Here is a 16,685-nt window from a genome sequence, read left to right on the forward strand (position 1 = left end):
GCTGAGGAATACTGGCATTATTATTGTAACAACATGTATAATGAGCATGTTACATCTACACATATGTATTTATGATTTATTAATTTAGAAGTAAACAAAACAACAGGCACAAGACAATGCCTACATTCCATGGCCAAATCACCTGGAACCATGACTGAGCTCTGTGAATTGGGCTGTGGACTTAACAGAGTGAAAGAAGTGGATAGAAAAATAACTATCCAAGAAAGTCACAAGCTTTCCTGAAGACATCAGGGAATTGCTCTTGGGGTGTGTCTGGTTACAGGGCACAGGAAACAGTGTGAACATGGCTAACAAGATTAACTGTCTGAGGGAGAAGCCAACTTGAGACCTGATCCTTAGACTCTCTGCCAGGAAACACATGGGGAGCCCTGAGAGCAGACAAGGAGCCTTGACTGACAGACTCAGATGTGCCTGTCCTGGGGCAGGGTCCACTTGTCCCATCAGCTCCAGGGACATGCAACAGTTTGCTAGATTCTTTCTATGGTGATTTTAAAATTGCCAAAGCAACCCTCAGTTTCTGATCCAGTTCCTTACAGAGCTTGCATATGAAAAGAGAAAACGCTACCTCAGAGGGTCTCGCCAGTTGTTATGAAAGCAACATGGGCATGTGATAACAAACAAGGATGAGATCTCATATTTTTGGTTCATTTATCCCATCTGATCCTGACAGTCATTTTAATTCTATCTGCAGATAAAGAGAAGCAGTTGCCAAGACTTAAATGCCAGCTCAACCTTAAACAAGTCATTACACTTCTTTGGGCCTCAGTTTCCCCCACTGAGAAGAGGAGAAGCTGAAGAACAATGTGCTGTAAAGATTGAATGATTTCTGCCCCGATAGCATTGAGATAGCCCCTGGCACACAGCAAACTAAACATAAATGCTTGCTATTGCTCCTGCTTTGCAGACAAAAGAATGGGACCAGGATGACAGGGCAGAGTGGCACTGTAATAGTTTCACAGTTAGTAAATGGCAGCTGGTATAACCCAGACATATCACACCTCAGAGCTCAAGGGCTTATGCATTGTACTGTATAAACCAACAGGTGACTGTTAAGGCAAATTGGCCCATGAATCTTCTGGATCCTCTTCAATCTCAGGTTAGATATGCAGAACTAGGAAGTGTGCTTTCAGGCTGTGAACAATCAAGCAAGACACTGAGGTTTTTGTCATCGAAGCCCAGTTCCCCAGCTGAGCCCTGACACTGGCCAGATGCAGCCAGCACTCCCTGGGATCACTGCCTGACAGCTGTTGCTGCTCATTTAACTGGCTACAGAACACTGAGACTCTCTAAGGCTGCACTTGGATTTTGAATCATTGAGTTCCAGTTCCCAGCAATCTGCCAATTAGCAAATACAAAATACAAATTCTTCTGTAAACCCAGATAAATTCAAATGATACGGACCCTGTCTTCAGCTGGCTGTAGGCAGGAATCTTGCCCTCAAAAACTTCCCAAGCTCCCCAGGCTACTATTATACCATGTGGTATACTATTATACCTCCCCATCACACTCTGGCAGGGATCTCCCTGTTGGAAGTGCAGGTGTACAGGACCCCAGGTCTGCTCCGACCTCCAGCACCCATGAGGACCTCAGTGTGCCACATGTCCTCCGATCTTCCACATCTCCATTTGTAAAGGAGGAAATTTAGAGTCACTGCTCCATTCTTTGAGGTTCATATCCATATTTTAATTGAGAGACAAATTTCATTTTTATCTGACCACATTCAAAATCAAATGGAAATAAATTTTCACTTTAAAGATTCAGGCACACTGATTCCCATAATTCATAAGTGGAACACGACATTGCTGATGTTTGCAATTTTGAAGGATGCGGGCACTTTCGAATACCCCAGCATGTACTGGGACCACCGAGAGGGAACCTATCAGCCTGATAACCAGATATTGCAAGAAACTTGTGGCTTAAAAGCTTCCCTCTCAGAGAATAACAAAGCACAAGCTGGGCCTCATCTGCTTCAGACCCATCAGCCTCATATGACACATGTATGTGTGCACCTGTCTATATGTACAGTTTCACAGAGGTCTACAGGTAGTTTTCTGAATTGTAAATAAGAAACGAGAGCCAGGTGTGTTGATACAAGTATAAGAGTCCAGGGATCAAGAGGCAAAGCAGGAAGATCAGGAGTTCAACGCCATCCTTGGCTACACAGCAGTTTCAGGGTCAGCCTGGACTACATAAGGCCCTGTTAGTCAATTAATTAATACCAGAAGATGACCCAGCAGATGAAGTGCTTGCCATGCAAGGAAGAAGACTGGAACTAGGACCCCCAGAAACCATATAAAATCCAGGTGAATATGACAGCTGCCTGTAGTCCTGGCTAAAGAGAGGCAGAAATTGGAAATTCCTAGAGTAAGCTGGCTAGCCAAAAATGGTGAGTTCCAGGTTTGGCAAAAGACTCTGTCTCAGCATATTATAAGGCGAAGAGCATTTGAAAAAGACACCTAACATCAACCTTAGGTCTCTGTATGCACAAGCACACAAATGCCGACACACATGCAAATACACAGGCAAATACATATGCATACACCCAACACACACATACATGCACCCAAAAATACTAATAACAGATATTACAATAAAAAAGTAAATAAAGAGTGAAAAGATGACTGGGGATATAGTTCAGTGTCATAGTGCCTGCTTAGCATGCACAAGGCCCTGGGTTCAATCTCGAGGACCAAAAAGAGAGAGAGCGAGAGTGAGAGTGAGAGATCAGTACACTGGTGTTCTCTTAGGGGGTGAATAAAAGGTCCACAATTCAGCAGACTGAGGTATGTGTCACAGGTAATGACTGAGCTATTATTCTGAATGATAATTCCAGGCTTGCACTGAACACTTTGCCTAATTAGACTTCACACGGGGAAAAATGCTTTAATATTTAACAAGTATAATGGCGCAATCAATGTACACAAATCAGGCCTGATAAGGAGTATTGCTTATTAAAGAGAAAGACAGATGGCCATGGGAAAGGTATAATCATTAAATGTAAAATCTCACAGGCTCCAACTGTGAACACCAGCCACATACTTTAAAATTACTTCACCCACAGACACTTGATGCATTATTTAGTCCAGTCCTCATGCTCTGTCAACTACAGATACACCCACACCATGGATTTAGTAAAATAACTTCATTCAAAGCGATATATCCTGGCTGTTTCTCAAAGCAGTCTTTTGTAAGTCACTTTTGCTGATGTCACAATCCCAGAGAGTCAAGATGTCCAACATCTCTCTTGTAATCACTTCAGTCAGGTAATTAGCCCTCCTTTTTTATTACCTTCAAGAGCACTTAATATGTTGGAAGCCTTCCTGACTGTATGAGATCCAGCCTGCCACAAGATGATGAATACATAATTTGCTCATAGGTGACCCTTAAGAAAACACACAGTAAGTGGAGATAGAGTGAAAACAGGCATAGTTGCAAGCTGTACGTAATAATAAAAGACTTATAAGCATGGTTCTCTGCTTTGTGCACCCAACTCAGCTTTACATCAGATACAGGGATCCTACAGAGTCATCTGCCCATTCACGAGCACAGTTCCTTACTAACCCTGTTGATGATGGAATTGCTGCATTTGTTGACCTATCTATATTTATGGAGAGCCTCATGTGTGGACATTCTGTGCTAACCGTACCATAGGCATTAGAATATATCGAAAATGGGGTGGTGGACTGAACTATGGTCCCTACACTCAGGAATCTACAGACTGACCTAATGATGGTATAAAGGCAACTCAAGTATCCATAGTCCTAGACCACGGTTAGTTGTTTGGTTTGGCTTGTTTTTTGATAAGGCTTATCAATGTATGTTAACCTTGAATTTACTGACCTTGAACTCTTGATCCTCTTGCCTATTCCTCCCTAGTGCCGGGATTACTAACATGCACCAGCATCTCTAATTTTATACAGGGACAAAACTTGGAGATTCGTGTATGCTAGGCAAGTCCTGTGCTAACTGATCTACATCCCCCAGCCCAGAACATTATTTTCACTTTTTAAGTATGGGAAACTTGAGATCAAATTTCTCTAGGCAGATGTGTTCAAATCTAGGTTCTGTCTACACAGTGATCAGACCCAATTGTCAGAAACTGTTTTCTCAGTGGTAAATGAATTCTACAATAATTGTTTCAATGGTACTTAGGTTTTAGGAGATGTCTCTGATCATTCTGCACTCCGTATATCAGGAGAAAAGTGAGACTTATTTTTAATTGAAAAGCCCAGTCTTCAAGCCCTGACAATCCCCAGTGGCACACAATCTATGTCTTTCCATATGTGCATTCCATTTTTTCCCCCAAACAACTCCTCAGAACTATTCTTAAAAATAAAATCTCGTTATTTTCAGAAAGATCATGGATTTGCAGTGCAGAGAACAAAGGGTTTCACATTTAAACCACCTAACTACAAGTTGTACCAATGAAACCATGCTCATTTTAGAAAGAGAGAGGGGTAATTTTAAAGTATTTAAAGCACACACACACATAAGGATGTGAGAACAGGTACCACGTAAAGCCAAAGGTTTACATTAGTTTTCTTCTTCTATTTCTCCCCAGCTTATTTTTTGTTTGACAAGTCCTGTCATCAAAACTGAAATCCATCAATCTCTAAATCTGGAGCTTACCAGTTTGTCTAATCTGGCTGAATGACAAAGATCTGCGCTGTCACCCAGAGCTGAGTCACAAGTACCCATGCTTGGGCTTTCTGTAAATGCTGGGAGCTGAACTCAGGTCCTCATGGTTGCCAAGCAAGCACTTCACTAACCATTGCCCCAGCCTTCCATTTCCACTTCTGATGTTGTGAAATCGGCAAGAAATGAAAACAGATCCTTGATGCAGACACTGAGTGTTTACCATCCAAGAGAAGACATTCTATGCAGCACGAAGCCCCTCCTTTGTAGAACTCTGCTCCTCTGAACTTCTAAAGCCAGAAATCCCCCTTTGTTAGTCTGTGTCAGCACCAAAACACTCAGCACACAATTCGCATCTGTAACAAGATTCCGAGGAACTTGAGGGCAGACAGTTAGCTCTGTCTGCTGCATTATTGTAGGAGCACCTAGAATTACCTTTAACCAGCCACCATGCTTAATAATGCTGCATTCTCGTCAGTAACAGCATGATGGAAGCAAACCACCTGGGTCTGTTCCTAACAACATCATGCTGCTTGGTAGCTGAGTCATCTTAGACTAGTCCCTCCTGGCTCTCTGTATATCCGCAGCAATAGTCTGCAGAATGTCTCCATTGAGCTGGGACTTCTGCAACATACTGACATGAAACCAATGATCTCAGAAATATTACTGTCTCAATGGCTATAGTTTTACTAACCAATGGTCTCTCAATACCTCTAGCTTCAAGAATACTGTTGTGTGGACTCTGAAAGCCCTCTGGAAGAAAAACAACTCTTTCAAATGCACAGCGTGGCCATTCCAAATATTTCTAATCCATATGAATTTACTGAATGAACAAAGCCAACTTCATTTAAGCTTACTCTGCTCATGCCCTAACTTTCATTCTTTGGTGACGAAGAACAGCTGCAATCCCTGGCTATTTGCACTGTCATCTAGCCCCAAGAGTAGCCAACAACACCTCTCAGTGCTCTTTCCAGCCCAAGCCCAGCCAACACCACATCAAACACACACTTTCTCATGCTTTCAGGCAATTAAATTTACAAACCACTCATATCTACCTCCCTACTGCACCTCCCTTGTTAAAAATGAAAACACTCTCTTGTTACCCTTGACCACCAATAAATTCACCATTTTGAAATGATGAGCAGAAGTTGGAGAAATGCAGCCCTGATTCTCAATAAGCAAAGAAATTCTACACTTGGTTCATGAGGTTACTGAATGCTAACCTAGGTACACGGGTTACCAAAAGGCACTGTGAGTAATCTGAGTTATTTATGTCCATGGAAGTCTAAAGACTGACAGGAGACATTAGACATCTGATGCTGAACAGAAAGCCCTGGTCCCACTGCCGTCAATCAAAAACTGTGTAACGATACTATGAGGGTCAATCTTGACTCTTAACTTGACAGGACTTAGAATCAATCACCACGGTCACATTCCTCTAGGTATATCTGTGAGAATGTTCCAGAAAATTTAATTTAGTAGGAAATACCCCTGAATGTTGCCCGTAACATTCTAGGTATTGTGGTCCCAAAGTGAATGAAAAGGAGAAATAAACTGAGCATCAGCATCCATGTCTCTTTGCTCCCTGACTATAAGTGTAAGGTGCCCAGCCAACCACATGTGCCCACCACTGTGTCTTCCCCACCATGACGGACTCTTCTCTCAAACTGTAAGTCAAAAGAAACCCTCTTCCTTCCTTGTGCTGTATATAGTATCTTGTCATAACAACAAGGAAGTAACTAATCCTGGTACCCAGTATGGTTTTCTGGAATTCATTTCACTTATCACAGTAGCATATGCTTGGTGGAAATCCAAAAAAATATTGGGTTATAGTAATCTAAGAACTGAAGACAATAAGAAAACTATCCAAGAGTAGAATTTAGAGACTCAAGATCCAGGGCAAACATAGCAGTCTCCTTCTAGTCTCCCAAATTTCCTCCAAAATAAAGCTAGAGAATAGTTCTTATCTCTTCCATGTATGAAGCACCTGCCATGCAGAACCAAGGTTGCATACATCTCCATTAATGAGCAAACCCCCATCATGAAAACCATGACGAGCTGATTCATATTCTAAATGAGAAACTAGAACCTAAAGAACTGACTTGCCTAAAATCACACGAACAGTTCAAATTTGAGCTTTGTGCAACCCACTCCACGTTCCAAAGCTTCGGTGTTAAGGACACTGCTTCTTCATTCCAGACATTGCTTCCCATGATTCCTGATTATCACCTGTCTCCAATTGTTTTCATTATGATAATCTTCCCCAAACCCGTGTGAACTAACTTGAATTTCACTTTAAGGACTATTCATCTTTTTTTCAAAGCTCTCCCTCTGTTGTGTTTTTAAAGCTGGCTTGTTGCTTTCATTTTAATACACTCTATGAATCCCATAAAAATGGGATTTTGAAAATTACAGCAAATTGCTCTAAATAAATGGTTCTCCAACCCTATTCTGCATTTATTTTTCCCCCAATTTTTAAAACTCCTGACTCAAGCTTCACTCCCACCTGGGCAGGTCCTGTTTACTTATTCACAGAAGGGTCAGTTTATGCCTATGTGCCATCACACAATAAATAACTCAAGGCCTCCTGCTCCGTGGCTGAGTGAGCTGGTCCTGAACTGTAATGATGCTGTAAAACCCAGATTCCTGCCCCACCACACACAGCATCTCCTCTGTAAACCAAACAAAGTGGCTCATTATCATAAAACCACCAGGCACATCTTGGTAAAACCCACCCTGCTCTACAACACAGCCCACTATACAGGCTGTGCCAAGAAGACACACCCAGAGGCCCCTGTGGGTCTGGCTCCCTGCCACACAGTGAAGCAGACATGGGTGTCTCTAACCAAATCTCCAAATGGAAAAAAAGAAAAAAAAAAAAAAACAAGAGGCTCATTTCTTCTGTGATATCAACTAACCCTTGAAATCTCAAGTGGGAACTGGCAGAGAGCTAACAATTTGGATTTAGCTTCTTGCTGGCAGAGGATGCACCACCTTCAGAAAAGCCCCACAGTCAGAACCTAGGGAGGTAGACATGTCTATTAGTCGATACAACAAGCTGGGGGTGCAGAAGGGCTTCCGTTCTCTTGTGAGCTTCTGAGCAGAGCCTGACTGTAAGCTCTGTAACTCAGAGCCATCAAGCCAGCCCCAGGGCCCTCAGGTACAAGCTGCCAAGAGTCAGCCTTGCTCACCCCTAAAACCTGAATATTTGCTACTTAGCCTACCTCGAATTCATGCCTAACTTGTTCCAATTTCCCTAAACACTCTCTCTTTTGCCCTCAAGCCCCAGCCTTTTTCTATATCATGGGCATCTACACTAAGCACTAAGTTGTCATGGGCTGCTAGAAATCCACCTCTTCTGGTCAGCTCAGAAAATGACAACATGGCCTAGGAACCCTAGGCTAATGCCAGTTCACAGATCATTTGACACCATTGCCAAGTCTGTCCCAGCTTCGTGGCAGGGAACCAGAGAGGAACCTATTTTTCAAGAGTTGATTACATTCTACCTTGAATTTCAGGTATTATTATTTTCATGCTTCCCTGAACAGTCAGGACCAGATGGAAGAAGGAAGGGATGGGAGACCATGAGAGGAGACAGCTAAGGAGGGAAAAGAGGGAGGTACTGTCATTGGTACACAGTGGCATGACATTTTATCTGAGATTTCAATTAATTCTTGCAGTAAGTTCAAAATGCATTGTCTCCATTATGCATGCAAAATTCATACAAGGAAACTAAGAGGTGGGGGTCCAGGCACCCCAACCAAGAAGAGATACAGCGGGGCTAACAAACCCAGCACTGCCCAGCTCCAAGGTGCAAAACACACCCTCTAACTGCATTTTCACCTCTTCTTTGTATTCCTTGAATTGCCTGGTGGGAAGCCTTTACGTAACGTGAACATGAGCACTTTGCCCAATGAATGCATGAATGGCTGGCCCCAGCCTTGACACCTTTGCATTTTGCAACCCACATACTTGATTTTTGTCCATATCTCTTCTTATAACTTGCCTACAAAGTGCCTTGATAAGAAGTTAACCATCAGCCAGCCAGGTGGAGGTGGTGCATGCCTTTAATCTCAGCACTGGGGAGGCAGAGGCAAGTGGACCTCAGAGTTTGAGGTCAGCCTGGTCTACAGAACAAGTTCCAAAATGACCAGAGCTACACAGAGAAACCAAAACCCTGTCTCCAAGTAAAAAAAAAAAAAAGCAAACAAACAAAAAAGAAAAGAAAGAAAGAAAGAAAGAAAGAAAGAAAGAAAGAAAGAAAGAAAGAAAGAAAGAAAGAGAAGAAGTTCACCATCACATAGGAATGTTACCTACAATATATGTTAAGCTACTAGGAAAAAAGATCCCTGGATGTACAAACATAAATAAAAAGTGCTGAAGCAGTCACACTGATAAAACTGCATTTGTTATCTTGCTCTAGCCTGTCCAGAAATAGATACCAATACAATAACCTAATGAAAATCAATGTCTTAGTGTTTCATCGACCCTCAGAACCCTAAGACATTTTCCCAATTGCCAATTCAGGGAGTTTATGCTGGGGGGAAGGAACAGCAGAGGCTGGGGGAATTGCTCAGTTAATAAAGAGCTTGCCTACAATGCAAGTGTAAGGATCTTAGGTTGGTCCCCAGCAGCCACAGAGCACAGGGTGCAGTGGTGTGCACGAGTAACACCAGTACTGGGGAGACACAGACAAATGAATCCCTAGGACTCACAAGCCAGACAGCCCCGCCTAACCAGTGCTTGATGGTTCCTAAGGAACAACCTCTGGCTTACACACATTTACACACACACACACACACACACACACACACACACACACACACACACACATACACACACACACACACACACACACGGGGAGAGGGGTGCTGGGAACAGCAGGGGTTCTAGGTGGGAACCAGGCAGACATAGATTAAGACCCAGTTCTACCACCCAACCTTACACAAGTATCATCTCCACAACCTTAGTACTCTCACCTGTAATGTGCAGATAATAACAGTGACCATACCTCAAAGTGGCTGTGCAAGCTAAAATGAGCATCTCACGCCCCATACTTAACATAGCATTAGCCAGTTTTATGATGGAAAGAATTACATTGTACTGAAGTATTATGAGAAAACTTCAATGAAGTACCTGACTTTGAAAGCATTACCAGAGGTACTAAATTCACTGAATCTTTGTCAGAGTATTTCAATGGTTAGAGTGATCTTGATCTACATTAAAAGCAACCTAGGCAATAATTATAATAAACACCAGCAGAGATACATTCACATGTACATATACAACTTACTATGTGGTAGGCATTCTTCTCAGCACTTCTACAGACAACACTTCACACATGGCGGTGTAGAATGTGCCACAGGAGAGTCCAGCAGGGAGGTAAGGGGCTCTGAACTCTAACGAGCTATGTGTTTACCAGGCATAGCCCAGGATGGTCAATCACACATGAAAGGAGTACCTAGCACTAAATTGTACAAGGACAACTCATGGGCTAACAGCAGCACCATGAAAACATACTGGCCAATTTAATAGCAAGTACCTAAGCTCAGTGTGTGAATCCCAGCATTCTGGAGGCTTAGGCAGGAAAAGACTCACAAGTTCAAGGTCAGCCTCAGCTGCACTAGGAGACTTTTTCTAAAGAACACTTTCTTAAGTATCTAACAAAGGAGAGACAAGAAAAAAAGTCACTTTTGAGGGCACCCAGGGCTTCAGTTTCAGAAACAGAATAGATGACGTTCCCAAAACCATCGGTGAAGATTGCCAAATTAAACTATGCCTTGGGAATACAAAAATCAAGGTTATCCCAATGCTCAGTATGAACAGACAGCTCACACCTCCCTACTGTGCTTCCTGCTTCCCACTTCATGAACTCAAACGTCCTTGATGTGTGCAAATAAAACAAAGAAGCAAATGTGACCCCAGGATAACCAAATGTTTGGTTTTTGCATTGCCTAAAAACAACAGAAATCATCCATGCACCCTGTGCTGAGTGATAGGTTCAAAGAATCCTAGCTCACGGTTGTCATTTCCATACAGGTGGCTCCTCCCAAATGCAGGTCCCTATAGAGGACTCCCAGGTATAAAGAGCCATCCATTTCCCGCACCTCCGGCAGGCATCCATAATCTTTGTCAGCTCAGGGCTCCTGCCCAAACTAAATCACAGCCTGCAGCAAGCTGTATGTCTGCCATTCTGGTTGAGGCTCAACTTCCGCCTTGGGAAGAGGAAGGAGAGGCTAGAGGTGCCAAGCCCTTCCCTAGCCGGAGGTTAAAAACCTCTTCCGGTTCTAGAAAAGCCTTCCTTTGTACAAACAGGATCTGCACAACTCTTTGATATGCCAGAACCCTAAAAGCAATCCAAAGAATTCCACCTAATGGGGGGAAATGATAATAAAAATTATCTATGGCCTTCACAATAAAAGTTAGTTCTCTTATTTTGTGCCTCAGCCATGGACTGGCTGGCCCTTCATAGAAAAACAACAATCAGATTTCCTTGTTTTCGAATCACACCGTGTGGAAATCAGAACCGAATGTCTGAAATTTTTCTGAATTCAGAAAGGCTCTGATAAATAAGAAGAGAAACCCTTTTGTAAGGTTTGGGGTCTCAGTCTGTTGGATTCTCTTACCTTAGTTGCCTTTTCTGTGCAGAATAAAGGTGTTTAGTTTCCCAAAATAAATTAAATCTCACTGGAAACCTGAAAATATTCTCTTATTTATTTGCAAACAATATGGCCACATTGGGGGTAATAATGCCTGTTTACATACACTGTCAGTATTGCTTCTACCAAATAACAAGTTATGTCTAGGAAACAAAAGCACCTTCAAGTTGTTCAACAAATATTCTCAAGCCTGACTAATTTATTAAAATCAGAATTTACAAGTAAAAGAGCTTTTCAAAACTCATAGTTGGGTATGGTAGCTCTTGGGGGATCACTGAAGATTTGAAGCCAGCCTGCTACATAATGAGGCCCTACCTTAAACAACACTGCTCACACAGAAGAAAGATGCCCTTTAATGCTGCACAGTAGAATGTAACAAAACATTGTTAAAGGTAAGCTTTAATGCAGTGCCAAACAGAAAAAGAGGCAGAGAAGGGGGGCGGGTGGGCTTCAACTGGCTACATAAAATCCCTTGAGAAGCGATTTATATTACTACAATACATTAATACATTACAATGTATATGTAGGACATATACATAATGCAACAAGTATCCATTTAGGAGAAAAAGCTATTTTAAATACATTAAAAGATTAAGAAAAAATGTTGCACCAAAAACAGATGGACAGACACACACACACACACACACACACACACACACACACACACACACACACGTATACAAAGAAAAACATTAAAATTCTACATCTGAATCATGTGTTTAGTTTCTAAATTTAAGAAATTTCATATTTGAATATTATGATATATAAAGTAAAAAAAAAATTTAAGTCTCTAAAGTTGTTTTTAAAAAGCCCACTGAATCCATCAAAGAGAGATTTCATTTCTTTTCAGTCCTTTGTTAAAGATTTTTATATACGTATTCTTTTCTGGTGAAGGAACCTCAGTTTCTCTGCTGTCTGAAAGGACAGAAGGATGGGAGCAAATGACAGCCCAGGGTGATCCAGTGTGCAGAGGAGGCCCCTAGTGGCGGAGCCACTGCTAGACCTCGGCTTTTATAAGTTTTATAAGACCACTTTATCATGAGGCCAAAATCAATAGGCAATAAAGTCTACCTGAGCTCAGCCTCTTTAGTACCTCTGTTAGCCTTAATATATGGTAGGGCCATAATTTACAAGCCCAAGGTCCTTTCACCAAGAATGCAAAAAGAAGAATGTGACCTGAAGAATAACTTCATTACACTGTGAATTTCAAACCAACAATCACTTAAGTCCTTACTACTCGCCAATATGGAGCTGGATGGCAAAGGGAAGCAGGAGAAGCAGCAGTCATGCACGGCCTGCTCTTTCTTCTGTTCAGTGTGGTACCTTCTTTTTAAGCACAGAACTGGGAAACAGGAAGACTGGAAAGTCCAGTTCATCATCCCACATCCTCATGATGGATTCTCAACCAAAAGAAACCCCTGAAGTATTGCCTACCACCATCCTCCATAGCACCAACTCCTAGGTTCAAACAGCCAAGCAGGGCAACATTCAATGACCTTCAGTGAGAAATAGCCTCATGGATGTATTATGGATGGATGGATGGGCAAAAGATCACATAAAAGGAAGAATTACAAATTTTAAAGTTTTTAAGTGTCAAAACATATCTAAAAGTATTTAAGAAAGACAAGAGATAGCATTCAGGAAAGGGTCAACTGTTCTGAGCACTTAAAAAAGAATGTTATTTAATTCTCCAAATATCTCTATCATGTGAGGAGTGTTGCAACCATTTTGCACATTAGAACTCTGGTATTGGAAAGAGCAAGTGACTTGCCCAGGGTCAGGCAGTTAAAAAGTAGGACAAGTCTCTTGGAGGAAAGCTTTCAGGAACAGCAAAGCACAATCTCACAGTAATATAAATGGGTGAATGCTGATTGCTTTCTGACAATAAAGTTTGTTTTGAATCAGAAGGCGGAGCTAGCTGAGGTTTTGGAGGACTGAGGAAGTAGTAAGGCGGGGCTTAGAGAGGATCTTGGCTCTTTTGGATGGAAGGACAGAAAAGATAGGAAGTCTCTGGTGGCTGTTCTCCGATCTTTCAGGTTCTTACCTCGATATCTGACTCCCAGCTTTTTATTGATAAAGAATTATTAGATAAACGCTTCAGGTGAATCCAAACATTGGATAATTTCTTTGAAGTTCCCTAATATGGTTTACAATGAGATCTGAGACAGGAAAATTGAGAGAATTAAAGTAATATTGGGTTATCATGATTTGGTGGTTACATACCTTTAATCCAAACACTCAGGAGACAGAGGCAGACAGATCTCTGATTTCTAGGCCAGCCTGGTCTACAGAGTGAATTCCAGGACAGCCAGAAGTACAAAAAGAAGCACTGTCTCAGGAAAAAAAAAAATAAGTAATTTCTTGATTTGGAGTGGCAGCAGGTGTGTCCTAAGCTGCAAAATTCAAGCTTGACAATTGCACCAAGCTGAAAAAAATTTAATCACAAAAACCCCTAGTGTTTTAAATAAATTCATGATTTTGTCTTGGGCACACCATAGGCTGCAGGTTGGACACACCCAATAGGTAGCTCAATGCAGAGGAAATGATTATACAGGTATTAATTTCCTACAGTGGGTATGGCCCATCTCATCTTTCCCCAGAATTGGCACTTTCTGGAAGCTCAACGCATGATCCCTCTATCAAAGTAATCATTCTTCTGTGTGTTCAGGTGACCTTTTATGCCTAGGGCACCAGTTACTCTCTGCCTTATACTTCTATTTCCACATTTGAAAGACTTCTCTCCACGTGGCCAAACCCCACAGTTTATTAATGCTCACAGTTCACACTAAGTGGGACTCTCTTATATGAAAAGTGTTAACACAATCCAAGAAACCCTGTAGAATTACTGGGATTTACTAGACATTTAAATTCCCTATAAACATGGAACTGGAAGTTAGTTATCTTTAATGACATTTAAGTGAAAATTGTGCTAAGACGTTACAATCAGAATGAAAATGGAGTTTGCAAAAAAAAAAAAAACCAGCCACCTTATCATTCATTACTATTTCATTTTAGCAACCACCAAGGCTCAGTGTTTGGGTATGTACAGTATTATTAATGTCTTTTCCTCTATAATTTCAAAATCACTGACGACAGAGGTACAGGTGCAGGAAGTGTGGCAGAAACAAACAACTTTGCCTTCGCCCAGCACAGCTTTCCTTTGCCTCCAGCCTTCGGAACGCCCCACTGCCCCCCAAGACCGTGCCCCGGGAGAGCTTCCCTCCACTCCTGGCGCACACACTTGCACCGGGTCACACTCAGATGGTGGAGACCCTCGGGATCCAGAGAGTCACCATTGCCCTGGTACAACGCAGGAGATCGTGCTGCCCACCGGCCACCCTCTCCATCACAGCAAAAAAAATAATCCGGGAACAGCTAACTAGGGGTGCCAGCACTTGCCAAAGCTACTTTGAAGAAGGGGGGTTTCTGGATAGTAAGCCAGCAGCTCTGGACTCCAAAAGCGCTGGGGAAGCCGGGCTGACCACGGGGTGCGGCACTGGGGACCCTCTCTCAGAGCTGCGCTCGCGTGTCCATCTAGAGGCACCGATCCCGCCACCCACCTAGCACCGGCTACAGCGGGTAGTGATCACGGAGTCCTCCGCCCTAGGATAACAACAGTGATCCACAGGAGACCAGCGGTGTGGTCGTCCTCTGCCACTGACAGAGAGCCAACCCTGAGGTCGCGCGGGCAGTGGCATTGGGCTGAGCGGACAGGCGAGCGGCAGCAACACAGCCGCACGCAGCCGGCCACGCCCGGCCCGTGCTCCGGGTAAGGGACCCCTACTTACCCCAGGCAGCCCCGCAGACAGCCGGACCGGGCTCCCGCTGCTAAGCTACTCCCGCCGCTGCTGCCGAACTTTCCCTTCTACCAGTCGGCCGAGGGCTGGGCTCCACCTCCTGCTCCGGCAGCCACGGAGCCTCCAGGGACTGGGGGAGGGAGGGAGGGGGGGACAGCGCCGACTGAACAGCAGCCAAGCACAGTGCCCGCCTCGGGGTGGGAGCCCCCGAGCCCGCGGAGTGGAGGCAGCGTGGGCCTCAGGGCTGGGGTCGCGCCTGGCTGCAGTCACCGGATTCCACCAGGGCCCTTCTGCAGTGCGTCCGGTTCCTGAGCAGAGCAGGGCACTGTCACTGCAGACACCATGCGTGGAGAGCAGGGTCTTCTGCACCACGGAGCCTTCAAGCCTAAACTGATCACTGACATCCAGAGAAGTTGGTGAAAGGGACAACTGCTGGAGGCTGTGCCCCAAGGGAGAGGTGGCTCAGTGTCTGTCCTATAAGTTTGCCTCATTCCCCCCACCCACTCCCCCACTCATCCCCCTGTGTCATTTGCTTTGCTAAAACTGCTCTAATTCCAAAGACGGCTTGCATCCAAAACTTTGTAAACTGTCCTCGAGAGAATTAATAAGCTAGTCGCTGTTTTTACTGCCCTGGGTGGTGGTGATAATGCCTTCATTAAGAAGCTCTTATTTACAGAAGACCAGAAACCCCTTTAACCCTTCAGCCCCACTGTGGCTAAGCGATGCCTACAAGGACCTCTGGTGGCCATATCACCACATCAGCTCAGCTAAGATTTGTGGAAAATAGAAGAAAGAATCCGTGTTTAACAACCAAACAAAACATACAGTGTAATTTCTCTGACTGCATCAAAGCACTGCCTGATAGGGAGATGATAAACAGTTAACACTGCATGCATATGTGCATATCTATATGGACACAAGTCCTTACCCCCAGGTTATCTCCTAACAGCCTCAAAAGGCAATCATACTGCAACTTCCATTTGCAGATGGAAGTCACTACATGGAGGTTAGGTTAGTTACAGGTTGTGTTAAGATTTTTCCGATTTCATATTCAGTCACTCTGTGGGTAGCCAAGCAACTTCTTCAGAGCCTTAGTGATAAATAGGTTGTTACAGTTTTGGTTGCTTTTGACTACTGAAGCAACCCTCATCTCTCTATTCAATGATGTCTCCAGAATCATGCAATAAAGCATAAACTTTAGTTTGGAAAACGGGCTAGAAAACTTAGTACAGGTTGCCATGGCCCACGACAGATGTGCCCTGTAGGCCTGAGGAGGAAGATGGAGAAAATTCATTAGAGCTGTAATAATCTCTATTACTCTATGTAAAAGAAAGAATGAAATCATTTCAGGGTTGGTTGCAGTTACTTTATGGGTGCTTCATATATGGAGGTACCTCCTCGGGTTACCACTTTCCAACTTCTCCTGTTTGGATATTGACTCTCGAGCACAGCAATGGATACCAATGGATATGATGCCACTGCATAGCTGCACATCAATTCCAAATCCAGTTTTAAGGGATTGGTGTCCCTCAGTTCTTATATGAATACTATAATACTACATTCATATATCCAT

The 16,685-nt window shown here is 43.3% G+C and overlaps 1 protein-coding gene across 4 annotated transcripts in view; it reads right to left on the reverse strand.

Annotated features, from left to right (window-relative positions):
* Csgalnact1 (chondroitin sulfate N-acetylgalactosaminyltransferase 1) overlaps positions 1-16,390 on the reverse strand; it is a 334,889-nt gene extending 318,499 nt beyond the window's left edge. For all 4 annotated transcript variants that reach the window (XM_052752410.1, XM_052752408.1, XM_052752407.1 and 1 more), the window contains exon 1: positions 15,104-16,390. The gene's annotated coding sequence lies outside the window, so the exon portion shown is untranslated. The remainder of the gene's footprint in view (positions 1-15,103) is intronic.
* Between the last annotated feature and the right edge of the window lie 295 nt (positions 16,391-16,685).

The sequence above is a fragment of the Peromyscus californicus genome, unplaced genomic scaffold, assembly GCF_007827085.1.
Source record: "Peromyscus californicus insignis strain IS unplaced genomic scaffold, ASM782708v3 Scaffold_23__1_contigs__length_62951481, whole genome shotgun sequence".
In the NCBI taxonomy this organism is placed as follows: domain Eukaryota; kingdom Metazoa; phylum Chordata; class Mammalia; order Rodentia; family Cricetidae; genus Peromyscus; species Peromyscus californicus.